General features: G+C 40.1%; 1 protein-coding gene across 7 annotated transcripts in view; it reads left to right on the top strand.

The window, feature by feature from the left end:
* Positions 1–21319, top strand: part of SLIT2 (slit guidance ligand 2) — a 421334-nt gene that overhangs the window by 158605 nt on the left and 241410 nt on the right. Inside the window, exon 1 of one of the 7 annotated variants that reach the window (XM_045019042.1) lies at positions 9874–9950. The exons of the other annotated variants lie outside the window; for them this stretch is intronic. The gene's annotated coding sequence lies outside the window, so the exon portion shown is untranslated. Of the gene's footprint in view, positions 1–9873; positions 9951–21319 lie in introns of those variants that run through there. 7 annotated transcript variants of the gene reach the window in all.

Raw genomic sequence — 21319 nt, 5'->3', positions numbered from 1 at the left:
ATGATAAAATGTCTCAATCCACCATTGGGCAATAGATGAGGTCTGGTATCTAGGAGATGTACAAAGCGGAGTGAGGATAATGCATATTCCAGTCAAGCCACTTCTTCTAGTACTTGTGATGAGAGAGTGTCCGCTTTTGCCATACTCTTATGTAGAAATCCCTCCCTGCACACCTTCTTGAAACATCTGAGGCTCAATGTTTCTGCTGTTTTGGACACTGCTTTTGATAGGTAGATTCTGACTACAGAATTTATTCCTCTTCTGGGTTGGATATGAGGCACTGCTGATTATTTTTTCATTAATTATTTTATAACCTATTATTCCACGTCAGAAGAAAATAGAAGGAGCTTTCTTGTTCGAAAAGTGGGGAATTGTGGGATTCTTCTTCACTATCTGGATCCCTCTCAGATTTGGAAGCTGCTAGAACAGCTGTGTTAAGATTCCGATTTGTTTTGTTTGAGCCCTAGCTTTCTTTAATAACTTAGAGAGAAATATCAGTTCATTTCCCTGAACTTGAATTGGTTAAATAGATATGGGGTTTCAGTAGGATTAACACATTAAGTAGTCTGTTTAGGGAAGAGTTCATTGGGTGTGTTTCAGCAGGCTAACTCCAGTCAGGGGTCTCTAGATATGAATGTCCTGGTTCACTCTTCCACCTGCCTATCCTTGAAAGAGAATGAAAACTATTTAGTCCAGGTAGGGATACTTTTTTTTTATTATCCCTTTCCTTTCCTTGATCAGTGATATCTCTATGACTTTGACTGCAGGCAGACCAAATCCTGAAGCTGATTTAGTCACTGGGCCGGAAGGCAATTTCTAGTGTGACAGGTCCTTTGCCAGCCCCTCTTCCTGGGGCCCACTAGCTGCTCCAATAAAGCACAGAGAGGCTTCTAGTTCTGCAGCACCCATGGCTTTATTTATACAATGTTCTCCCACCGCCAGTGTTATACTATATACAGAGCTTGCAGGCCTGATAATCTCTTCTTTTACACAGAGTCTGCCCTCAGCCTGGAGACTGACCTTCCCCTGGCCATTCCCCCTTCTTGTGGCTGCCAGCCAGCCTTTATAGCCCTTGAATCCTCAGGCCCACAGGTGCAGCCAATTCTAAAGGCCAGGCACCAGGCTTCTCCCCAGCCCCAATCTATTTCCCCTGATTGGGATTGGCTGAGCAGGGGCTAATTAGGTGCCTTTGCACCAGCACCGTGCTACATCTAGCCAGGAAAAGCAAGCTCCCGTGAAGAATAAAGGTATGTCTCCACTGCAGTATCAGCATATTTGTGCTAGCTTTACTCATGCTAGCAGACTAAAAATAAAAGTGTAGACACAGTGGCACGGACTTCAATACAGGGTAGTAATTGGAGTATGTCCCTGGCATGCTGTCACCAGGTTTACACTATTATTGTTAATGGTACTAGTGTGGGTCCACTAGCATGGGTATGTTTACTCATGCTGCTGTCATGCCTCAATATAGACATACTGTAAGGGACAGATTCATCCTTGCATTTGTGCAGGTGCTGATAGAGAGCTGGAGGGGAGGCAATTGGAGCTTCCTCTATTCAAGATGCTATAGGAACTGGTGTGGCCCCTAGTGCAAACTAGGGCAGCCCTTTACAGATGTGTAGAATCCCCTGGAGTACAGGTCTGCACCCACATCTGCCTAGGGCTGTTGCAGAGGTGGCCTGGTGCTCGTGATGAGACCCCCTGGGGCCAGGACTGCTTCCTTGAACACATTTTGTATGCTCCATGGCTCTTTTATACCAACACTGCTGGTGTAAAATGATGGCATGCCAATCTATGAATTGCCTATGATATGCACTATTAAGCACTATGCATGTACTGCCAAGTTTCGCTCAACTGCAAAGCCTTTTATTAGAGCTCCTATTTATCACTACAGGGATTGATATAGGAGTTCTTGCCTATTTTCCTTACTATCATGGAGTGTTTTTGTTTTCCGACAAGCCCTTTTAGCCTTCGTAAAGCAACGTCAACATGTACTAAACCTGAAGATGTGCAGAAGCCTGAATTAAACTGCCAGGTTTCTATTTAGAAATCTTCACAAAATAATTTTTTTCTGACAGCACTTGCTACTTTGTGAGCTCCAACTTAAAGTTTTCGTTTTAAAATTTCCTCCCTGGAAGGTATGAAATGTGTACATTATTTAGACTTTTTGGTCTCCTATAAAATTCCTATCCTATTTCACTAGAGTAAACACCATTTTAGAAAAAAAATGGCTTTCAGATTAGCCTGCTCTGAGTGTTAATTTTTTTTTTAAATGTCCAGCTATGAAAGGAAAAGGAGGGATGATGTCAAGGTAAAAATACCATCTAGTTCAGGACACACAAAGAGCTCACTGGAGCATTCAGGTATAAAAAGCTACTCCAAGTTCTTGTTAGAGGACTAAGTACTGCTGTCTCTGGGATATTTAATACATGCCTTGCATTTTTTCATTTCAGCAGTTCATATGAGTTATATCTAGCCCCAAGGGTTTAAAGAGGGGGAGGTTCATTGTAACTATCAAGTTTGAAGATTAACAGTCTTTTGAGTTAGTGGATATCCGAAGTGCCTAGGCTTTTATATGAGGTGTTTTTATTGCTCTTTAGTTAAAAGTTCCACTTGGTCAGATAAGTGATTAATTCACTAAATCAGCTCTTGGTTTGTTATACATTGTACCAGCAAAATCCAGTTTTTTATCTTTACTCTTTTCTGCTTTAACCAAGACTATTTTGATTACTCAAGTTGTTATTTACTTTGTTTAAACCAGTTTACTAAAGCCTCCAGACTGGTTAACTAACAAAGCCCCATGTCCTTGCCATCAGTTTTTTGATAGGAAGGAAGTGATGATTGACTTTTTATTGCATCTTCACCTAGTCATTATCTCTTTCAGCAAACAGGCTGATGCTATCAATGGAAAACTTAGAGACAAGATATGTTCATTTCATTCTTTTGCACTTCTATTCGCTGTAATGGGGCCACGAGCCTATTTCATGGGAACTTGCTCTGCAAGAGTTTTCAGCTCCGTTTCCTTTGAAGGCTGACTAGTTTGAGGTCACTTCTTTTCTTTCCTTGAGATTGAGGTGTCTTTCTTGGCAAAGTTTCAGGATTAAGTAGGCAAAACAGGATGAGGAGTGGCACTTTATATATTTAAAAAAAAAAGTCATTACCTGTTTTAATCACTGACAACTTGGAAGCAAATTGTCTTGAATGCTTATGGATCGATGTTCAAACAGATAAAGCACAAGCAATGGTACTAGTTGGTATCAGATACAAACCAGCAAATCACATTACAGAACAGGACGACCAGCTCCTTAAGCATCCGTCTATTTCTATAACATGTAGGAAAAAAGCTGCATCATTGTGGATAGGTTGGCCAGATGTCCCAATTTTATAGGGACAGTCCCGATTTTTGGGTCTTTTTCTTATATAGGCTCCTATTACCCCTCACCCCCTGTCCTGATTTTTCACACTTGCTGTCTGATCACCCTAATTGTAAGAGACTTGAATCTGAGTGACATATGGTGGAAATCTCATGGTAAAACTTCTACATTATTTAGTAATTCCATGGATGACAATTTTCTAACTAAAAAAATGTTACATCCAACATGGAGTAATTCTGTATTAGACTTCATCTCGACATATAAAGAGGAATTTGATCACAGAACTAAAAATTATTTTTGCTTAGATATAAGTGATCACGATTTGATTACATTTGTTATGTGAAAACAGAATAAAGTCCAAACCAAACATATATTTATACAGTTGGTGTTTTAAAAGTGCCAATTTCACAAAGGCAAAAGCAGTTATGGGCCAAATTAAATTATTCTGAAAAATGTGAATGACAATTGGGCATTGTTTAAGAATACTTAGATTGTTAAGAATACTAGATGCCTAAATCCACAATTGAGAGAGAAGGCCACACTGGTTTAAAAAAACAACCTAACCAGCAGAATTAAGAAATTTAAGTATATTAGCAATAATAGGAATCCTATCACTACTATTGGTCCATTACTATATGGAAATGGTAGAATAATAATGCAGAAAAGGCAGAAGAGTTCACTAAATATTTCTCAGGAGGATGTCAAACAGCAACTACTAGAGTTAGATGTTATTAAATCAGCAAGTCCGAAGAACTTGCATCCAAGAGTTTTAAAAGATCAAACTTAGGAGGTCTCTGGCCTGCTTAATGTTGATTTTCAATAAGTCTTGGAACACTGGACTGAAAGAAAGCTAATAATTGTCAATATTTAAAATGGTAAACAGAATGATCCAGTACTTATATGCTGTCAGCTTGACTTTGATCCTGGGCAAAGCAATAGAACAATAGATATGGGACTCGATTAATAAAGAATTAAAGGAGGCTAATATAATTAATGCCAATGAACATGGCTTTATGGAAAATAGATCTTCTCAAACTAACTATATTTTTATAAGATTACAAGTTTGGCTTATAAAAGATAAGAATGTTGATATAATAGACTTTTGTAAGACATTTGACTTGTTACCATATGGCATTTTGATTAGGAAACTACAACAATGCAAAATCAACTTGGCACACACTAATTGGATTGAAAATTGGCTAAATGCTAAGTCTCAAAATTTAACTGTAAATGGGGGATCATTGAGCAGTTGTATTGCTAGTGTGGTCCTGCAGGGATCAGTACTTGGTCCTACATTATTTACAGGGCCGGCTCCAGACCCCGGCGCGCCAAGCGCGTGCTTGGGGCGGCATTTTGCCGGGAGGGCAGCAGGCGGCTCTGGTGGACCTCCCGCAGGCATGACTGCGGAGGGGTCCGCTGGTCCCGCAGCTCCGGTGGACCTCCCGCAGAAATGCCTGCGGAGGGTCTGCTGGTCCCGCGGCTCTGGTGGAGCATCCGCAGGCACGCCTGCGGGAGGTCCACCAGAGCCGCGGGACCAGTGGACCCTCCGCAGGCATGTCTGCAGGAGGTCCCCCGGAGCCGCGGGACCGGCGACCGCCAGAGCGCGCCCCGTGGTGCGCCGCCCTGCTTGGGGCGGCGGAATTCCTAGAGCCACCCCTGATTATTTAACATCTTTATCAATGACTTGGAAGAAAACATTGCTGATAAAGTTTGAAGATGACACAAAGGTTGAGAAGTGGTTAATAGTGAAGAGGGCAAGTCAGTGATAGAAATGTGGATCATTAAGTTAGGTGAAAGCAAACAATATGCCTTTTAATATGGCCAAATGTAAAGCTATACATCTAGGAACAAAGAATCTAGGCTAGAGGGGGGACATTATCCACCATGACTCCATAATCCTTTTTAGAGTCACTACTTCCCAGGATAATCAGTTTTTGGTATGATGCTTTTATCAAAAAGGCAAATGCCATCCTTGGATATATAGTCAGGGGAATCTGAAGTAGGAGTAGAAAAGTTATATTACCTTTGTATTTGGCACTGGTGGAATATTATGTACAGTTCCTGAGTCCATATTTCAAGAAGGATATTGGTACATTGAAGAGGGTTCTGAGAACAGCCACCTACACGGGGAACAAAAATTTGATAATAGAGGGCTTGTTGATCTAGGAGACAAAGACAAGATGAAGTGGCTGAAGTTTAAGCTAAAAAGTCTAGAAATAAGGCACATTTTTAAAAGTGAGGGTAATTAACTGTTGGAACAATGAAACAAGGTTTGTGGTGGATTCTCCATCATGGACATTTTTAAATCAAGTTTGGCTGTTTTTCCTAAAGATATGCTCTAGTTCAAATAGAACTTCCCTGAATTAATTCCTATGGCCTTCGTGATATAGGAGATCAGACAAGATGATCACAAATTTCCTTTCTGACTTTATAATCTATGAATAATCAGGATCATGGAAGGGATGGGATCTTTTTAGTTTTTTTAAAATGCAAGTCTGAATACAAGGCACCTTAAACTAACCAATTTAATTATTATTTTTTTAAGTGGGGGCAGGCGAATGAAACTGACTTGCTATTAGGTCTGATAAAATGGGGCTTTTTTCAGCTCAGTCCTGCATTTAGCTCTAATTTAACTTAATTTATTCAGTGAATAGAAGTTTATTTCTAAAGTTAGAAATAAAGTTAGTTTAATAGCTGTGTTTACTTGTTTATATCATTTTCACATTTAAAAACCATCAGAATAGAAAAAGATCAAAATTCAGACAGAGGCTGAAAAATTTCCCTTTGAGCAACTAGAACCTACTGCATCACATGTGGTGTATGAATTTTGGTATCCAGAACATTGCTTTATATAAGTAGTAATAAAGAATCAGGCCTTGTCTAGACTAATTGTTTGCAGGTGGCAACTAATATGCATTAAGTAACATGAAAAGAGCCTAGCATAACCAAGGCATTGTGCTTTTAACATTTGTTAAACTAGTTGAGTAAAGCCTTGCCTCTGCAAGGTGTGCCTCAAAGATGCAGAACCAAATGGAAGCCAGTTTAGATTAACCTAACTCTGTTAGTGTCTACACTGAAATGTAGTTCCCACTGTTGTAAGTAGCCCAGAACACCAACTTAATAATTCCACCCCCACGAGAGGCGTAGTGCTTAGGTTGATGTAGTTGGGTTGCCATAGTGTCAGTGTAGTCACTGCATTGCTTACATTGACTGTTGCTGCTGCCCAGGGCTGACAGCCGGAGCCCTACCTTCTGAGCTTAGGCTGTCCATGCCCAACAGTGCCCCACACTAAGGGTATGTCTATCTGCCCACATCACAGTGCGGCCGCTGTCTATACTGGCGCTTTTCAGCACTATTACTTTTGTTGCTTGGGGGAGGGGGTTCACACCCCTGAACAACTAAAGTTTTAGCACTGAAAGTGGTAGTGTAGACACAGCCTAACAGTTAAATCAGTGCAAGTGCTCCTGCCGAGGTCGTGCACCACTGCCAGAAGGAGCGTAGTGTGGACATGCAAAACCGATTTAATTACTGCGGTGGCTGTACATTGATGTCAGTTAAGTCGACTTAATTTTGTAGTGTAGGCTTGCCCAACTTCAGTTGAAAGATCATATCGATCAATAGAGATGGCTGCATCATTCCCCACTTTTTGCTTTGATCTTTTTAAGATTCCAGTTTTCGAACTTTCTGTATGTCTTTACATGGTGGTATCTTCTGATCGCTATCGGTGTTTCTGCAGCATCAATAAACTGTGCGACAGTGTGATTGAAAAAAGGTTGGGGGTGGGGCAGAACACCACTTCAGAAGGAGCAAGACCACTCATCAAAGTATTTGTTGAATGTATTTTATTTACCTAGTGTGACATCTTTAATTATATTTGAATTTGATTTTATTTTTATTTCAAACATTTTATTAAGGCGAGAGAGAAGACAATATCAGCGGATTATGGCTATATTAAGAAGTACTGTAGGTTTCATCATTGTCAATGACAAGTTAAGAGCAATATAGCCTTGACAAATTTAGTTATTGTTCAAAGCATAAGTGTTTGAAATACATTATCCAAATCCAGACGTAACCTGATAACCGAAAGGATAATCTTCAAAAGGTAAGTGGACCGAGCACTAGACTGGGGGGTCAGAAAACATGGGTCTTTAGGCCTCTGCTGCTGACCTGTTGTATGACCTGAGCAAGTCATTTCTCCTGCTTGTGCCTCTGCTTTCTCTCTCACTCTCTTGTCTATTCAAATTGTAAGCTCTCCAGGACAAGGATTGTCTCTTCCTATGTGTGTGTACGGTATCTGGAACAATGCAGTCCTCATCACATTTGCAACTGTAATTTAAATAAACAATGAATAAGGTGGAAAAATATATACAGTCTTTAAGTGGTAGGGGGCAAAAGGAGCAAGCCTAGATTACATAACTTGTTGCTTATGGGCCTTGATTTCAGTGAGCGTTGAGTTGGGCCTTCAGAGAAAAATCATGGAAAATTATGGGCATACGGAATTCAGATGTTTGCATGTAATATATAATTCTTTCCCTGGTGTGAATGTTTGCATAGCTCAGGATGAGAACATAGCACAGACACCCATCATATTTTATAAGGGAAAAATGATTTTGCATAATGATTAAATGAGACATCTAAAAAATGCTTCAGATACTGATGTTGCTGACTTAAGGCCTATTCCTGCAAGCTGATTAGTGCCTCCTGAAAGGTGATAAATGTGGATGCCCTAAGCAGTCACTGAAGTCAATTGGATTGGAGAGCACTCAAAGAATCTCCTAGGAAACACTCAGTAGCTTTGCAGAATCTGGTCCTTACTACCCTTTTATCTGTGGGAGAACAGGGCATACATGGTACAAAGGCTTTGATTTGACCCATTGCTTAGGGATGCATTTCACCCTAAATCAGTAGTAAACCAGTTATCCAGTTTTAAGGGGTGCTGTGTTACTGTATGTGCTGTCCTTTGGTTGCATTAAAATTAAAACACCTTGTGCTTGTTAGAGTTCTAAATGGCTACCTTTTATTCATTTTCAAAACACATGCCTTAAACATTTGACAGTTTTGGTTAACAAATTAGCAAGTTGTTCTCATTGTTTGAGTATCACCTTTCTTTATAGGAAATACCCACATGTTGGTGTAGTCCTATGTAGCTATCTAAGGCAACTGAAAAAGATTAAATTAAAAAAAAACTCTCCTGTTTCGGTAAATCAAATCTATCTCCATGCCATATTTTGACTTTGACCTTAGAGATTTTTTTTTAAATATTATGTGGTGCTTTTAAAAAAAAAAAGTGGGACATAAAGTGTTGGGGTTTTTTCATTCTCCTTTAAATCAAAAATAGCTGAAGAAATTTTGCTCCACTTCTACAAAAGCAATTCACCTTCAGATAAACACTAAACAATGGGAAATTTTAGCCTTAGGAATTAATGTTTTGCAAAAGTATCAACATATGAAACTATGAGAGGAAGCCAGTCCTAAGAGTTTTCCTCATGGACTATGGGTTTTCAGATCCTGCTATGGGTCTTCAGGGAAGACTCTAGTGCAGGGGGGAAAGCCCCACCTGATTGGCTGCTTTTGCCCATTACCCCTGGAAAGGACAGCAATCAGAGCTGAAGCAAGCACTGGACAGCTTGGTCCCTCAGCACAGGAAGCAGGCACAGCTCCCAATCTCTCAAATGGCTTTGCAGCTTTTAATGCTCCCCCTTCCCCCCTCTGGACCCCCAACTCAGGCCAAGGAGTGGAATAATTATGTTGGTATGGCCCCCTGTCCCCAGAGCTCTGCTAATGGCCACCGAGGGCCATATTAGGAGGTGAGTCTCCCATATCCTTAACCGCTGTGAAGTAAGTGCCTGTTGCCTAGCATTCCTGCTTCCCCTTTTGCCCCATGCTTCTTATGTGCTGCTGCTGATCCCTCCATATGCTGTCACCAGTGCTAACTCTTCTGGCTCCTGCCCTGCCAGGCAGGAAGAAACTCCTCTGCTTGGTGGCAGCACCAGCATCATCACCCTGTTCGCTGGTGGAAAGGGTGGGGTGCTGCTTCTCAGCTGGCTCTCAGCTGTGGGTGATGAACTCTGCCTGCAACACATGCTGAGAGCTTAGACTTCCAGTCAGCTACTGACCGGAGAGTGTTTCCTGGGAGGAAAAAAATCTATTTTAACAGAAGGGGAGAAATCAATGCAAATTCTTAGAACCCTTTACTAAGGGAATGGTGTGTTTATGGGGGGGAGGAGGGTGGATGTAGCACACATGGATGTCTTTGGAGAAGAGATAGGAAACACATGACATAAATTATAAATGTGTGAGGATCTGTGGGAGTCCAACACCTGCCATCTGATTACATGAAAAATAAGAAAATACAAAGTTTAGCAAAGCCTGTGGGCATATTTGCCTTTTTCATTGAGTGAGTGGCTTTTAAGTAGACCCTTGAAGGATCATTTCCACTGGCATTAAATAAATAAAATAAAGGAATGAAAAAAGTTACTTTGTTGAATGATGCTGCATTCCTATTCCCTGTAGACTGAGCATTTGAACTCAACCAGCATTGTTATGATAGCTGTGTTCCCAGACTGATTTGTAAAGGTTAGTTTCTGTTATCTTTATCTCTGTAGAGATTTCCTAGGAAGTAGTATGACACAGTTCAGTGATCACAGTGGGGTTTTTCCTTTTACAATTTGTAATATTAAAAAATACCAGAACATTACTGTATAGACTGTATTTGTGTCTTTTAATATGTTCAAAGAATAGCACAATTGTGGTTGTGCATTGATGTGCAGTGATATGAAACATGAGAAGAGATTTGTAAAGGTACAACAAGAAATGTATGAAAAATGATGCATATGTATCAGATATAGTATGCTGGTAATGTCCTGTGGCACTAGTTTTCATCTGTGTGAATACCATGATTAATTAACAAATGACTGTGAAAAACTCCGTTAGTAATTTAATTTTATTTGTTCACTGTACTGGGATCTCAAACCATTGAAACACAGTTTGTTACATCCTTACTTTAATGATGATTATATTTGAGTACTGGGCACTGTATCATACCTCTTCAGGACCTTAGTTCTTTAAATGACTGAAAGCTATAATTAATTTTTTAATTATATGTATGTCCCAAGTCAGAAAAGTAAGTACTATTGTAATTTGTTTTTGTAACCGAAGTCTTATGTAGATATTGCATATAGTGTCAGTGCAATCATACCAAAATCATGCTAAAGTATAAATTGATTGTGATACCTAGTTGTCTTTATGTATTTTTAGAATCGGATATGCTTGAATAAGTCTTATAGTTGGTTTAAAAAGGAATTGGGAAGATCACCTTTACATACATTTTTTAAAATATTAGCATGTATTAACATTTTAAAAGCCTCTAAATATGGCTGTGAATTGAGCAGTAGATACATGCATATAGAAAATTTCACTGTAATATGCAGTACTGTGGGACAGGATGAAGACTCCTGGCTTTAGTATAAAGGATGAGAGACTATCAGTCCTAGTTTGCTAACTGAAATCAGTTTTGTGTCATTGGTGGTTGAAACTCGTATGACCTAGGGCACAATCCAAATCCATTTAAATCAATGTAGGTTTTGCCATAACTTCACTAGAAGCAGAATCAGGCACCTAGTAATAGTTTGGTAATCCTGTATGAGTTGAGTTTCAATTGCTAAATTTCCTATAAAAATTCAAATGCTGAAGCTGAGGCACCTTGCTAAGACTTCGAACAGAATAGCCAAGAATAACATGGGTAATGTTATCTCCAGGACCAGGTGGGAGGCATGTAAGTGGGGAAACTTGAATCATCACTGCACGTATAGTATTGTACCCATTCTGTGGGGGGGAAATAGAGGACATACGTTTCAGTGATTTCAGTTTAGTATCTTTCATGAACATTTATTTATCTTCGTAATATCAAAAAGGCCTGTCTTCTTGACTTGACTTGGTATGATTACATCTCTTGATCTTTCTTTCGCAGGTCTTGTCTACACCATGGGGGCAAGTTGACCTAAGTTACACAACTCCAGCTATGTGAATTATGTAGCTGGAGTTGACGTAGCTTAGGTCGACTTACTCCGGTGTCTACACTGCGCTGCATTGACGGGAGACACTCTCCCGTCAACTTACCTCATGCTTTCCATTCTGATGGAGTACTGGAGTTGACAGGAGAGTGATCTGCGGTCGATTTAGCAGGTCTTCACTAGACCCGCTAAATCGACCCACAGTGCATCAATCCCTGCCCTTAGTCTACTCAGTGTTGTTAGTTTGGTAGCTCAACACAATTTTTCTGTTTATATGTCTCTGGATAAGTGCACAAAACAGGCTTGTTATGGTTTGTGTGTTAACAAGTCTTTCATTTCTTAATGTTATACGAATTATAAGTGTGATTGTTTCATGTGCTCAGAGCGTCCATGTGCTAAGAATATTTGAGAATGTTCATTTTTTCAGCAATCACCTTGCTTATAGATGTTTAAAATCAAAATAACTTGGTAATCTTTAATATAATTTCCCCAGAGTTGTTAGTTCATTTTATGTATGTGAAATAAGAGTAAAAAACACAACTAATATGGTTTCACTTGTAAGAGTTCAAACACATCTGAAATTACAATTGTATTTTTGTAGGAAGTCTCGGATAAGTTCCTTTAACAAAAATCACAATGTTCAAACTTTATTTTTCAGATTTTTTTAAATTTTATTCTGTGGCTGAGACTTTGTATGTGAAGTTTCTGGCTCGTGTGATTTGCTACAGGTGTATTGAAGCCCTGGGGAAATAGGGAATTAAAATAGAATGCTGACAATGCCTGCCTATCATAAATAAGTTGCCCAACATTCAGATTTTATCTGGGTGACCCATCACAGCTACTGACCTTGCTGGGACTGTTTTGCCTCTCTCTGGGTGGTGTACCTGGATTCATTCACACACTGTATATGTACATTGGCATGAGGGGCAGAGGGAGGAAACTGTATACACTAAGAGTAGCATGGGATCTAGGAGACAGTAGGTTCAGTTTCTGCTCTGTTGAGGGGAGGGAAAGTGGTTCTGATCTTAGGGGCAATCCTGCCCAGGTTAGGGATCAGAGATACTGATTTTCCCTTCAACCCATCAGTCTGGTAGACTCCCTATTTTTTCTTCATCTACAGGACATACAGGGACATCTCTCAACTGTAAATGGTCTTTTAATGCCCTCACCACCTTGTTTTTCCCCTCCTACCATCACTATACGTTTCCTTGCTCCATTACCTTTGATTTGCTCAGTATTGCCTTTTCTGGAGGAGATACTGTGCTGTGTCTTACTCCCTAATTGCTTCTGCTATGTAGTCTTTCCCATGGAATCCTTGTCCAGGGGTTTGTGCAACAGTTGTTTGGTTTTTTTTGGTGGCTTCAAAGTGTGGCCACCAACTCTTACTGGTGGCTTCACTGACACTTTTTTTCCTGAAATACTTAAGTAACTTTAGGAAAAACAAATAAATATGCACATCTGTACATCCATATCATTGTAATTTATTTATGTTGGGTTTTTTTTGCAGACTTAATAAAAATAATGCTATGAAAAGTGCTCTTTTAATGTTTAATATCACTTTTCACAATACACTTAGTAGCTAGCTGGGAGGCTGTGAAAAGTGATATCAACAAACATACAAATATCACTTTCAAAGCCTCTAAGGTAGCTAGTAAGTCTGCTGTGAAAAGTGATCTTGCATGTTTGTTAATATCACTTTTCCCAGCAAGCCCCAGGACAAATTAAGCCCTGGATGGGGGAAGTCAGAGGGAGTCAGCAGGGGCCAGAGGTGATGGTGGATGGATGTGGGGCCAGGAAAACAGCAGGGTCCAGGGGTGATGGGGGAGAGGAGTGGATGTGGGGTGGGGAAGGCAGCAGGGGCCTGGGACGATGAGGGGATGGATGCAGAGGCAGGAAAACAGCGGGGTTCAGGGGTGATGCTTTGCTCTCACATCATCACCATCCAGGAGGCTGTTGTGGCCACACAAAAAGCCCCTGGTGGCCGCATTTGAGAAACGCTGTTTTTGGCTTCAGTCTCGTCATCTCTGGGATCAGACATACTGGGGTCTTCTGCACCAGTATATTAATGGTCTACCTTATGTTTATTGTTTTTAAAACTGTTTGTGTAACCTATAAAGCAAGGATCATGAGAACAGCTGGATCAGATGTCTCTTCTCAATGAGCATGCAGTGGAGATTTAAGCTTGCAGTGGAGATTTAATGCCTTTTGCACTGGTTTGAAAGAATGATGGTATGTGCATTTGTGCAAAGACCTAGTGTGCTGCTGTAGTCTGCATGCATTATTTTTAAAAATCTGTTCATCTCTGTGGCTTTAATTTGGAGAAAAAACATGAATATTTTAAGATTTAATAAAATAACATTGGGTAATAATCAAATTTGAAAATTGGTAATAAAAATAGTTCTATAGGGATGAAATACTCCCTGTGCAGGGGACCAGAACAAGCTTTGTATATTTCCAGTTCTTTGAACTTTCCAGTAAGAATAACATCCTGCGCTTGGGATCTCTAATTGTGTGCAATACAATACGTGCAGCATCATTTTCCATTTTTGTGTCACTTCTTCTTTTACTCTTTAAATAGGTCCGTGCAACATCTTGTGCTGCTATACTGTGTGTATTTCTCCTTTCCATGTATTAGTCATAGTTTGTTAGATTTTTCCAAGTTCTCTTTCTTACATGTGCTACAATAAAAATAGGGCACAAAAGAGCAATGGGAAAAGAGTGAAGGTTGTTCGCTCTCTCTCTCTCTCTCTCTCTCGCACGCGCGTCACCTGGTCTGGATCAGGGTTCCAAAGCTGCACGCCACAGTCACGTGACTGAGGTCAGTAGTCACTGAATCTAGTTGTTACTGTTACACAAAACATGCCCCACAAGCTGCCCCCTGACTTCAATATATCTTTATAGCATCAATTTATAAGCAAAAACAGGTGTGGGAGGACAGAACTCCTGTGTGTGGTAGATCTGGAGGTTCCACCTGCAATCACCCAGAGAAACTTGTGGGAAAGGCCAAGCCAGTTTTTTAGGAAGACTTTGTTTGAAACCCCGCTTATCTCTCAATGGCCAACAAAAATATGTTGAGCTAATTACCAGACGTTGGGCAGGAGCTGGTTTTTATGTTTGCAGCTGCCAGTGGGAGCGCATGCTTTTGTTGGCAGATATCACAGGAATGGATTTGAGTGAAAGTGTTATTCTGTAGTTAGAAACAAGGCATCTGTTTTTAGAGGCAGGCTTTTTCATGTCTTGAGCTGTCTGACCAATGCCACTTTGATTAAAAATGAGTGAGATAGTGGTATTTATGACAGACTGATCATTATTATTACCTTTGTATTACTGCAGCACTTAAGAGACCTAGTTGTGGACCAGGACTCCATTGTGCTAGGCACTATACAAACACAGAACAAAACGACGGTTCCTGTTCCAAACATCTTTCAATTGAGGTATAAGACAAAAAGCCGATGGATACAGACAGATAGATGGGAGAGTACAAGGAAACAGTATTGGTCAGTGTGATGAGCTGAATTGATGAATGTGGCAAGACTGCATTTATTGAGGCCTGGACAAGAGTTTTAGCTGTGGATGCATCTCAGGGATGCTATGCAGAAATATTCTACAAGATTTAGATATAAACGGTGTTTTAAGGACCGAGAGAGAGGTGCAAGTCAAAGATGACTCCCAGGTTACAGGCCTCAGTGACAGACAGGATAGTGGTGTTTTCCACAGTGATTAAGAAAGGAGGTAGTGGGGAATGCTTGAGGAGGTAAGATTGAGAGCTTAATTTTAGCCATGTTGAGCTTGAGTTGATGGCTTGACATCTACAAGGAGATGTCAGAGAGATGGTCTGAGATTTTGATTTGGACAGAAGGTGACAGATCTGAAGTAGAAAGGTAGCCCTGGGAATTGTCAGCATAGAGATGATAATTGAATTTGTTTGCAGCTGAGATAACTCAAAGAAAGTGTAGAGGAAGCAGAGAATGAGAAGGACAGTGCCACTCTGGCCCTCAATGGTACAACATTGTGCATCTTTACAGGATTGAACTTCCTTTACCTAAAGGAGCTGGCATTTGAGTATCTGTAACAGTCATCTGGTCAGGTTTAATTCCATGTGGAATCACCAGATCCTTAGATTTTGCCTCAGCAACATGGTATTGTATCTTATCTGTATTTTTTTTCCTTTTTGCTCTCTGTTACTTTCCTCTGATATCATGATCAGCTCTGTGAACTGCAGCAATAATCATGTCATTAGCAATTTACGTATACTTCAAGAATACCACCAAGTATTCCAGTCTTTTCTTTTTTTCCTTAAGTATTTCCCTGTCTGATTTAATTCCAGATGATGATGTACAAAATCTGTAATGTCCCCAAAGGCACATTAAACATATACAGCCAAATAGATGCCTCATCCAATTTCAGTTGCCAGTATTGATCTTTTTAATCCAATATTGTAAAATTCCTCATCCAATTTCAGTTGCCAGTATTGATCTTTCTACTCCAATGCTGTAAATATCTAGTTGCCTGCCAGTTGGATTCATGTTTTTTGATATAAGTATTGAAGAGTGTTGTCTGCTAATGGCTTTCTTTAATACACTGGTTTTAAACGTACACACTCTGTACCTCATTCTCTCTTTGATAATCCAAATTACTAATCTATTGAGTTGGAATATCAAATTTCTATTAATTTCTGCTTTTCTGTAACTAACAATAGTTTCTCTGTCTCCCAGGTATAGCAAAAGTCATCTTTCTGCAGCCATGTACCACTGGTAGAATATTGCATAAATGTGACGTCCATATTGGAGTAGTTCAGTCCTTCCTACACATTGCTAAATGACATAAATTAGATCAAATTCAGCTAACAGGAATTTTACTGAGAAGTCTGTACTCCACTCTCCGTGGAGTATAGCTGCCTTCCCTAAGAGCCACCCTTGAAGACTCTCAGAAAGTTGTCTCTATCTTTGAACTGCAGAGTGGTCCTCCATCTGGCAGTCCTAATGTTGCCTTTCTTGAAGGTACAACACAAAATACAGCATTCAAAGCACTGGAATTTAAATTAAATCAGGTCCCCATCTCTTTACTGCATGAGATTTAGGTTATCAGTGGATTGGCTGGTCCTCACTGAGTTAGCATCCAATAGGATAGCATTGAAAGCATAGATTCACTTACTAGTATCTTGTTACATACAGCTTCAGAAAACGTTTCACACATAGTAATCAGCTTAATAGGATATTACACTATTTGACACTGCTTGTAATAGTTTGGTTTAAATAGAGATGCACTTTGTTGGCTTTAGTTAATTATAAAGTAGTCAATTTTTAACCACATATATTGAAATGTTGTTGAGAACCGGTATAGATTCAAGATGGATTTTATTGATCAATAAATCTGGTGTTCAGATTTGGCCAAAATTTCTATTTGGGGAGTCTGAGACCATGTCTGCTAGTCCCATTCTTCCCAAAATACCGTTGACTCCTCATCACATGGTGGATCTATGCCTTGGGGTGGCCAACTGACCCTCTCTTCAAATTCCTGGATTTGTAAGTAGTGGCCAGCTGGCTCAGATGAGGCCATGGTTTCTTCTCATGATACCTCTGTATACACTGAGGTATCATGACTATGAAGTACTTTGAAGGGGCAGCAGAACTGAAGTAAAAGGACCAGAAGTGGTTTTCTGCTACAGAAGAAGGGAAGTTAGCGAGGCTGCCTTCTTGCCTAGGCAGGGGTGCTGGAACAATTTGTATAGTGGGGGTGCTGACAGCCATTGAACCAAACTGTAAACCCTGTATATGATGGAAACCACTTCAAGCCAGGGAGTACGGCAGCACCCCCTGCACCCATAGATCCAGCAGCTATGTGCCTAGGGAGAGCTTTAGTTTGATTTCAGGCTTATCAGGGCTATCTTCAGTCTCCCTGAAGAGCCAGGATGGAAGTGAACAATATTGCTGGATGCCCCTGAAAGTATTGGGTGGCAAAAACCCCAGAGACCTTTGAGGTGAGTGGAATAGAAAGCCAGCAGGCTATCCCCTTTCCCAGAAGACTGCTTCAGATAAGGTAGAGGAACCAAGCTTTCACTCCTCTTCAGTCTAGGAATGTGTAGGGGGGTCTGGAACTGGATTTCTTTACTTTTCCTCTGTTTGAGGAAGGAGTACAGACAGAATCTTCATTCCCTCTCTCCAGAAAGTTTCAGGGAACGCACAGTAGAATTTTTTCACTGTCGCTTTTTGGAAGGGAGTAGCTTTTGGGTTTCTTCTCTCACTCCTTCCATTCTTCAAGGGAGAGATGATCCAGGCAGATTTGGAGGATTACCAGTAATTTCTGTATACAAATTCTGCTATTCATTGACAGTTCCCCCACATTGACTTGAATACTTTAGGGAAGCGTATATTTAATGTAATCAAACCTGTCTTCGTTTTAATGGTTACCTGAGAACTCTGTTCTATGTAATCTATGCATGACACTGGAGTAGACAAAAGTGTTTGGTTAGATCAAACTCTTTTGAAGAAAACACGTGTTATTTAGATCAATACACCTGAAAGGCCTTTTTTCAAGCTGTTTTAATCAACGCTGATTTTTTTCCCTAAAAACAAACCAAAAAAAAATCCAAAACAACAACAACAAATGTTAATACAATGGGAACGTGTCATGAACGTAAAGGATGTGTCATGAATGTAAATGCTAAATAATTTGATTTGCAAAGTCACACTTGGATCCAATCATAAATATAAAAACAATATGGAAACAGACTGATCATGCTGTCAGTGTTAGGATGCATGCCACATATCCTTTGATAACTGCTGGCAGAGAGCTCCAGTATACAAATTTGAGTTCCTAAAACCACCTGGTAGGTTGAGTTGAAAAACCTTTTGAAAAATGCGTGAAAAAGTTACTGCGACACTGCAGGGGCTACTTCTGCATTGAGAAAAGAGCTAGTGTAGTTTTCTGTTCAGCAGTTCTTCACCCACAAATGTTCCTATTTTCTGAGGGTATTTTTGACACTTGAAAAAAAGACACTAGATACTATTAATTCTTTAGCATTTTGCTCTAACACAATTTAAATAAAAAAAAGTGAAACTCTGAATTTATATTTCTTGATGCATTATTTAGAATGGATTAAATCTTGGAATTTTATTTAGAGTATTTCATATTCTTTTTGTGGTCAAGCAGTATAGTGTCTTTTATGAGTGGAGGACAGTGTGGGTGCTATCGAAAATAAGCAATACCTACTAATCATCCACATGCTTATAGAAGGCTAATTATTTAGTAGGCAGCATAAAAACACAGATAAATAAACAGCATGACAAGAAAAAGGAAGATGTTTGTAGAAAATCGCCATGGTGGAGCTGTGTGAGAATTGACAGGGGCAGGCTCATGTGTATTTCTATCTCTGCATTGGTTCTGTTTGGAGGCAAAATTGGAGATGGGCTTGAGAAGGAGTATAGACGCCATCTGAGGCTGACCCTTTTGTCTGATTCCTTGCATAGAGAAAACTGAAGGGGACAATGGCTATTGTTGTGGTACACCCACAAATGCATGTACAGCCTGAGGCTGGGTATTGTTCTGAATGTGTTTGCGTTATTTTCTTCTACTCAGACTTAGATCTCTGTACAAAACCCAAGTAAGGTGTCTCCAGGACTGGTGAATTCCATGCAGAATTTGAAAATACCACTAAAATATGCCTGCTGGTAATGCCTAATTTAGGCCTGTACCTTGAAAAACATTTAAAAAATGAAAGTAATATCAGGTGCCAGATATCTAATATCACGTTTAATAAGGTCATGAAGACAAATAATTTCTAGACTTTATTACAAAATTCTGTATTCCAGGTTGTCATTTTTGTTGATGGGTTGTACTGGTTTAAAATGCGTCAGCACAGTATACTGATTCATCCAAGAACCATCACAGTATTCCTGATGCATGAAATGACTAGTTCAAACAATAGGCACAGTGTGTGAGATGGAGATGTAACAGACAGGAAAATAGAGAAGAGATGAGACCAACAAGTGAAGTGCCAGTGGGTTCATTACTTCTAGAATTAATAAATGTGGCATATGATGTAATTTGGCATAGTACTTGCATTCTTTGCAGAAGTTGATTGGATTTCTTACTAGACAAGTCAGCTGTTGGTTGTTTATGCCAAGCTAATTTAATTGGATATTTTAAGCAGGAATCACAATATTTACAGTTATACTCAGTAAAATTTTCAGAAGCCCTAAGTGACTTAGGAGCCTAAGATCAATTTACAAAAAGGACTTATGGAGCCAAGTCCCACTGAATGTCAGTGGGACTTAAGCAATACAAGTCTTAAACCCATTTCTCCTCCCACACCACAACATATCAATATCAACCAGTCAATCAAGCATAATGGACGTCAGTGTATAGCCCTGCACAGAAACAAAGAAGTGGTGTAGGGGAGCTGTGATCGGCACTCACCTCTTAAGTGCCTCCTTGCAGTTGAGTGCAGTATTGCGTCCCTTCTCTCACCCCTGCTGCCTCATGCAGGCTTTCAGCCAACCTGGGTGGGTCTTCAGTGTCTTGGCCATCCAGCCAAGTCACAAAATCCAAATGGACCCCTTCTGGGGTATTAAAAGAGTCCAATAACTAAACAGTCTATTTGGCCTCACTAGGGTCTTCATTCCCGGCTCTGGGCCCTTGAAATACATCCCTTTGTTCAGGCTCCCAAATAAGTTCCACTCCCATCTTGGGGTTTATCTCACCTTACCTCGTGGCCTGTAGGGCTGCCCTCCCCCCCCCCCCCGCCCACTAATCCAAGTTCCAACTCGGGGACCCTATTAACAGCAACACATACAGCTTGATCCAGTTAGTTGCAACTTCTTCCCTGGACCTCTTCCTACCTGGCTGCTTTAGCTTCACCCCTTATCTCAGGGTGTTCTCTCTCTTTCTGCAGCCATACAAAATGTAGCCAGAAAACAAACTCTAGATACCCTTCAAGCTTCTTTGGTCACAGCAGAGCACCCTTTCTTTTCCCCTCTGGTGCCAGCCAGGAACTGAGCTGCTAAGGCCAGGCAGCTCCTTTTATCTGGGCCAACAGAAAACAGTTATAGAACTGTTTAATATCAGAAATCTCTTCCCCATGTGTAGGTAGTTGTAGACCACAATCAAGTCACCTCTTAACCTTCTCTTTGATAAAATAAATAGTCTGAGCTTCTTTAGTGTCTTGGTATAAGATATGGTTTACAGACTTTGAAATCATTCTTGTAGCTCTTTTCTGAACCCCTTCCAATTTTCAATGTATTTTTTGAAGTATGAGCACCAGAACTGGACAGAGTATTCCAGTAATGGTCTCACTAATGCCTTTTACAGAGGTAATACCACCGCCTGATCTTACTTGATATTCTCTTGCTTATAGATCTGGAGGTTGCATTCATGCTTTTAGCTACAGCATCACACTGGGAGCTCATGTTCAATTACTATGACCCCTAAGTCCTTTTCAATGTCACTGCATTCCAGTATTTAGTCCTCTGTCTTGGAAGTGTGACCTGCATTCTTTGATCCTCTATGTATAACCTTGCATTTGTCTGTATTAAAATCCATGTTGTTCAAATGAGCCCATTTTACCAAGTAATCCAGGTGAATCTCTATAACTGACCTATCCTGATCATTATTTTTCACTCCTCCAATTTTTGTGTCATCTGCAAATTTTACCAGTAATTATTTTATATATTCTTCCAGCTCATTGAAAAAGGTATTGAATAGCATGAGAGTCTAAGTCCAAATGCCTTACAGAAGTCTTAGAGCTCGTCTATGCAGAGGCAGCAAAGTACATTAGAGGGGTGTGATTTATAGAATGCTGCAATGTGTTTTGCTGTAACTGCCGTGTAGACCCCTCTGTCATGCTCTAAAAGGTACCTCGTTCGTGGTGGTATAGTCCCATTTCAAACAGACTATATTAACATAAACTGTGCACCTTGTAGAGTGCCCAAGCTA

Source organism: Mauremys mutica, chromosome 5 (genome assembly GCF_020497125.1).
Source record: "Mauremys mutica isolate MM-2020 ecotype Southern chromosome 5, ASM2049712v1, whole genome shotgun sequence".
Lineage (NCBI taxonomy): Eukaryota > Metazoa > Chordata > Testudines > Geoemydidae > Mauremys > Mauremys mutica.
Note: the sequence above shows the minus strand (reverse complement) of the source record. Positions and strands in the feature narration are given on the sequence as shown.